The sequence below is a fragment of the Cucurbita maxima genome, unplaced genomic scaffold (genome assembly GCF_002738345.1).
Source record: "Cucurbita maxima cultivar Rimu unplaced genomic scaffold, Cmax_1.0 Cma_Scf00614, whole genome shotgun sequence".
Lineage (NCBI taxonomy): Eukaryota > Viridiplantae > Streptophyta > Magnoliopsida > Cucurbitales > Cucurbitaceae > Cucurbita > Cucurbita maxima.
Window position 1 is genome coordinate 5,211 of NW_019272630.1, and position 6,996 is coordinate 12,206.

Sequence of the window (6,996 nt, forward strand, 5' to 3'; positions counted from 1 at the left end):
GGAGCCGGTGTATGCAACAGTGACCCTATCGCTGAGGGACAATGACATATGAGCAGGTTGCAAAGTGGTTCGAGGCGCAGGTCTTGAATGTTCATGTGGGCGCACAGGTCTGTGTAGTGGATCCGTGGGTTGGGCTGTGTTCTGTGTATTTGGGCTTGAATGTGGGTTTTGGGCAAAGCACGTAGGAACTAGACTACTAGACTGATTGTTGGTGGGTATCTAGTTACTAGACCAAACTGGGTATGGGGTTGCTTGACTGGAATGAGGTTGCGGGTATTCGAGTTTGGGTCCGAGCAGGTGGACTTCGTCTTCTCCACTCGTTTCCATGCATTTTCCTTTCTTCATTCCTCCGTATCAAAACTCGTTGTCTACATCTTGTTTCTTCTCCTTCTTTCTCATGATGTTAACCGTCTTTGTACGTTTGATCCTACCCCTCTATCTCACTAGTGTTGTGTACGTTGGATCCCATGGTCGTCATCTCGACATCGTCATTTGTGCAGAGGTGCCTTGCCTTTACCTAAAAAATAAGAGCAGTGCATGTCTTGAGTATTTTAAGAAATACTCATTAAGTAACTCCACTACTTCTCTACTCACGCAAACACATGAAATCATGGTTATCATAAAATATCATTTCATGGCCTTGGTCTCATATTCGTGTCCGGGTAGAATTTGATGTGCATACTTCTCTACTCATGACTTACATACACACACATTTGCTCCCATGCGAGCTCGCATACCTACCCATTGACCTGGGCTTCAACTAGCATACACTCACACTATTGGTATACCATTGAGGGAAGGGAGTGCACATAGCATTGTGGGGTATACAATATCATAAGTACCATACTTTCATATCATGTAACATCCTAACAAGTCATAACATAATAAGCAAATATATAACCAATCTTTACCTTTAAATTCATTTAGAGTAGGTAGACTTATTACCATCGCTAGAAGGAGGGTTTGAACCTCCGACCTTGTGGTTAACAGCCACACGCTCTAACCAACTGAGCTATTCCAGCTAATTCTTTGTAATAGCTCAAGCCCACCACATCCTTATAAGGAATGTTTCATCCCCTCTCCAACCAATGTTGGATCTCATAATACACTCTCCTTGGGGGCCCAACGTCCTTGCTGGCATAACGCTTGGTGACTTGCTTTGATAGCTTTCGCAATAGCCCAAACCCACCGCTAACAAATATTGTCCGATTTTGCCCATTACGTATCATCATCAGCCTCACAATTCTAAAATGAATCTACTAGGGAGAGGTTTCCACACTCTTCTAAGGAATGCTTCGTTCCCATTTCCAAACACTAAAAAATATTGTCCATTTTTTACCGTAACAAATCGTCGTCAGAATCACAGTTTTAAAACACGCTACTAGAGATGTTTACAGACACTTATAAGTTATTCTTTCATTCTCCTCTCAAACCAATGCGGGATTAGAGGGCATGGGTTCAAATCCCACTTCTGACAACTCAAATAAAGGTAAAATAAAAATACAATAGCATATCATTTTTTGAAATCAATTGAAGTCATGGAGATTTAAAATTGTCACGACATGATTTTTCAAGCATATAAGAACTGTAATAACTCAATTTTAAAGACTTCAAAGCACAACTATAATAACTGAACTTTCTAAGACTTCAAATCATTATTCATGACACATCCTAACAAAGGAAATTTAAAGAAAAAATTTCATAAAAATTGAAAGGATATTCGAAAACTAAGGACAATAATTTGTAACACATAGAACTGACGTGAAAGAAAAATTTGATAAAAATTGGAACGAGATTCGAAAAATAAGGACAACAACTTGTACATATAGAACTGATGGCTCGGGACGACCCTGCTCTGTGACCTTAACTAACCATTAGTGATCACCCAAAAAGGAAAAGTAATATCTAGTGCAACTAAATAAGTAACCTACTTGTAGGCGATAATCGAGTCCTTGATCGAGACAGTCGCCACGGGTTTTTCTTTAGGTTATATAATGTTCAGGTGTAGATTATATGTAACGACCCTAGTTTTCTAGTGGCCTAGAATCACTAGAACATGCATGATGTAACTGCTTTATGCTAAAATATTTTTCACATTATGTTTTTGTATTGATGCTACCCCTACCCCTAAAAAGAACACAATATTATTATTAAGAATGTTAAATTAAGACTATAACAATGTTAGGAATCACGAACCTACATAATTATATGACATTGTCCATTTTGGTTGGAGGGTTAAATTTTTCCACATACTAAAATTGAATGATTCATTCCCATTGATAAAAAGAAAGATGAACCTCCGACCTTATGGTTAACAATCATACGCTCTAACCAACTGAACTATTCCAACAAATTATGAGTATTAGCCTAGATATTGTCTACTTTGACTCATTACATATCGTTGACAACCTCACAGTTTTAAAACACATCTAATAGTAAGAGATTTCCACATGCTTATAAAAAATGTTTCATCCCCTCCACAACCGACGTGGGATCTCACAATCCACCTCCTTGTGTTCCCAGCAACCTCGTTGGTACACCACCCAATAACTAACTCTAATACAATTTGTTACAAACCAAGCCCACCTCTGATATTGTCTACTTTGGCTAATTACGTATATCACCATCAGCCTCACGATTTTAAAATATGTCTACTAGGGAGAGATATCCACAACCTTATAGTTAATGTTTTGTGTCCCTCTCCAATTGCTAGCAGATATTGTTTGTTTTGGCATGTTACGTATCGTGTAAATTTAAAAGTTTTAAAACGCATCTTTAAGAGAGAGGTTTTCACACCCTTATAAGAATTGCTTCATTCCACTCTTCAACCAATGTTAGGTCTCATAATCAATAGTTAAGATGGTTTAGTGGTTGAAGGCTTTAGGACTCAAGTTTTGGTCCTTGTTAGTCCGTGGGTTGAAATCCAACTTTTATAACTCAGAAAGGTTTAAATCCCACTTCTGACCACTCAAATAAAGGTAAAATAAAAATACAATAGCTTATCATTATTCAAATCAATTGAACTCACTAGAGATTTAAAATTGCTTCCAAGCTTCTACAAAAGTTAGTATTGTACAAGTTTACCCTTACGCCTGAATCTCAAGGACACTCTGATTTTCTATACTACCTGAGTGCATAGCAAATGATGATTTGTGAGCCTGGAATACACTGGCGTCCTTGATATAACTGAAACTGTCCACTAGGACATCTATTAATTGATTCATAATTACCTATGTTAAAAAAAATCAGCTTCGGAAAGGTAAAAAATGTAAAGGTTCATGTTAAAAATGTCAAATCAAGCCAAATATGTCGTTTTTTAACCTAAAATTCCGAGAAGCTAAGCCGAAGGGGCCGGTGTATGCAGTAGTGACCCTGTCATTGAGGGACATTGACACATGAGCAAGTCGCAAAGTTGGTCAAGGCATGGGTCTTTAATGTTCATGTGGGCACACAAGTTGGTGTAGTGGATCATGGGTTAGACCGTGTTCTGTGTATTTTTTGTTTGAATGTGGGTTTTTGGGCCAAGCATAGAGGAACTAGACTACTTGACTGGTTGCTAGTTGGTATCTGATTGCATTGTTGGGTCGAAGCTTTGTATTTTAGGTTACTGGAGCAAACTAGGTATGGGGTTGCTTGGCTATAATGAGGTTGCGGGTATTCGAGTTTTGGTCCTACCAGGTGGACTTCATCTTCTCCACCCCTCACATCGGTTAGGGTTGCCTGTGGGTTTTGGGTCGTGAGTCGGATCTCGTGTCGGACTTCGTTTCCCTCACCCCGATTACTAGAGAATATTTCGGCGACTCTCTCTCCTCGGTCACGTCGTTTCAATGTCCTTTTTCCTCCATTTTTTAGTCTCCTCCTCCCCCTAATCTCGTTTATGGTGTTTGTTTGGTTCGTAAGGGCGTAAACACTCAAATCTGAGAGGGTTCAAAAATCCAACGTTCTGTCTTCCTTACCCAATCCAACATTCTGTTCTTCCTCGGTCACGTCGTTTCAATGTCCTTGTGGGAAGGAAAGCGCGTGAGACAGCCGGCAAGCCACGTGTCAACTTGCGGGAGGGAAAGCGTGTTAGACAGCCTGAGGGACACGTATTGACGTTTGGGTGGAATAACACGTTAGGCGCATTGTCAGGCGAGAAAATGTATGGCCTATTAGCTTAGTTGGTTAGAGTGTCGTGCTAATAACGCGAAGGTAGCAGGTTCAACCCTTGCATGGGAAATTATATCTTTTCATTATACGAGTTAAAACATTACGATACGGCCGTTCACAATTTTTCTTTAGATCTGAGTCGTTCGATATGTTCTTTTACGAAAGATGAAATTCGAGTATTTCTCAGTCTTTTAACGAACAAGGAGGTAAATGAACTCACTTTGAAGGCCAGATTCAGTATTGCGACTCTCATGAGAGAAAATTTTACGGCAAGCCACGTGTCAACTTGTGGGAAGGAAAGCACGTGAGAAAGCCGGCAAGCCACGTGTCAACTTGCGGGAGGGAAAGCGTGTCAGATAGCCCGAGGGACACGTATTGACGATTGGGTGGAATAACAAGTCAGGCGCATTGTCAAGTGAGAAAATCTATGGCTTATTAGCTCAGTTGGTTAGAGCATTGTGCAAATAATGCAAAGGTTGCAAGTTCAACACCTGCATGGGGCCAATTTCCTTCATTTTTAATTATATCTTTTCATTATACGAGTTAAAACACTACGGACTTTAGAAGATAATGACTTTTTTAAGTTTATTATGCATAAAGTTATGTAAACGAAACTCGATTGGTTGGATTAGAAGCTAACGATTTATAATGTGCATAAAATCTATGTGGAGGTCGTAGGTTCAACAATTACATAGGCCAAGTTTTATTAATTTTTAATAATATCTTTACATGATACGGAGTTACAACAGTACGAACTTTAAACCGATGATACGGCCGTTCACAATTTTTCTTTAGAGGATTTCTGAGAGTCATTTCTGGAGCAAGAAGTTGGTAAATGAACTAGTTTTGGCCATTCGATATGTTCTTTTACGAAAGATGAAATTCGAGGATGAGCAAGAATCGATATGTTCTTTTACGAAAGATGAAATTCGAGGATGCGCAAGAAGTTGGGATCTCACTAGTTTTGGCCAGAGAGTTTTAGGACATAAAACCCAACATTGTTAACCTTTACTGAATAAACAACCATAATAACTTTATTGAAAATAAAATATATTTTTGTTTACAAACTATGAGTTTTAGGACATAAAACCCAACATTGTTAACCTTCTTGGTCTTCTACGGAAATATTATTTGGAGGTTTATAATTCGAACATGATAGGTTTCTTGACAAATTTGCATGTAGGCTCGTATTTAATTTTCGAGCCTACATGCAAATTTGTCAAGAAACCTATCATGTTCGTTATTTAATTTTCGAGCTTCAACCATCTTCCTTTAACGAAAAACCAAATTGAGAAGTTGTGTTTGAGGCACCTTCAACACTTTATTTCATCACGAAACTTGTGGATATTCTAATTTAGAAGGTGCAAAAGCAGGTTTGAAGGAAAATGGTTGACTATGGCTCTCAATTTTGGAAGAAATCAGACAGTAAGAAACCCTAAATCTCAGAGGCTATAACAACTCACAGTTGAAGGCTCGACTTAGCTCGATTCTTACTCTAAACGAAAGCTCCTACTCCAGGCTTTATAGAGAGAGCTTAAATCGACGTTAAAAATTTCTAGATTTTCGTAAATTTTATAAAATTTATGCCATACATATTCTCTCTAATTAGTGGGCAACTGATCTCCATTTTAAATTTGGTCGTTGGATTCAATGAGTTGTCTCATCTATAACATACTTAGAAGACCATTTGAATATGTCATGATTCAAAGATTTTATACAAAGTTACAAGGCCATTGGAATATATCCAGATTTAACCAAGATTTGGGGTGGTAAATGATCAACATACCCCTATAATAATTATAAAATGTTTTCAAGATTCTAAAAGACCTCAATTGTTAAATAAACTTTTTAAGAAACCCATTTAAGGGTAAGTATGCAAGATCACATAAGGAAATTAGAACGTGTTTAAGGTATGAACTCTAATAAATTAGGAAGGTTTGAAATAAGATTGAATGTTATATCTAAGTTATTCCAACATTAATACCCACTCGAGATATGAGCCTTGAATCTACTTGAATTTTTTTAGATTATGGCCACAACAACTTGACAGAGTTAAGGTAGACCGAGCCATAGACATATGAGCTACTAAGTCAGGACTTCACACTCCTTAACATTTGTTTTAGAGAGAAATATCTATAGTCATTAAAAAGAAATAATGGGCACACACGACGATATATTGAACGTTAAGAGCTGATCCAGATAGTTATTAAAAAGAAAAAAAAAACATGCATACATGTAGAAACAAGGGTTCCCTCAAGCATATGAACCAACAAGGAAAGGTTAAAAGGTTTTCTCGGAGTTCGACATAGTTGTGTGAGTTAGAGTGATGTTGTTGGGCTCACTAATTTCTCATAGCTTAAGTAATTTTTATGAATTAGATATTTAACAAGATTTCTAAACTTGTTTTATAAGTGTTCATATCGATTATAAGAGTCTAATCAGAGACAAAAAAGATAACAAGATGAGCCCTTAAGCCAACTTGATACCTCTATATAATGAGCGTTATACCAAATGGTAGTTTGTCTAGACTTATTTAGAGATATAAAATTGTAAGTTTCCTAGCTTTGACAAGGTAGAAGGTTTGCTCAAAAGTTTTGAGTTTAACTCATTAAATCTATGCGATCACAACTCGCACTTACAATGAGTTTGTGAGAAGAGATTTCAAAAGTTAAGGAATTTGCTGGCCTTAGTTATAGTATAAGGATGTACTAGATGATATATGAAGGTAAGTAAGATTTAATGATGTTATGAAGAGATGACTAGTTAGAGTATTAAGACAACTCAAAAAGTAAGTATCCTACTTCATATTTACCAAACGAACATGAGATTATTTGCCTCGTCCTTAAT

At 37.4% G+C, this 6,996-nt stretch overlaps 1 non-coding gene across 1 annotated transcript; it reads right to left on the reverse strand.

The window, feature by feature from the left end:
* Positions 1–948: 948 nt before the first annotated feature.
* TRNAN-GUU lies at positions 949–1,022 on the reverse strand. The gene has a single exon. It is a non-coding gene; the product is annotated as a tRNA-Asn (tRNA).
* Between the last annotated feature and the right edge of the window lie 5,974 nt (positions 1,023–6,996).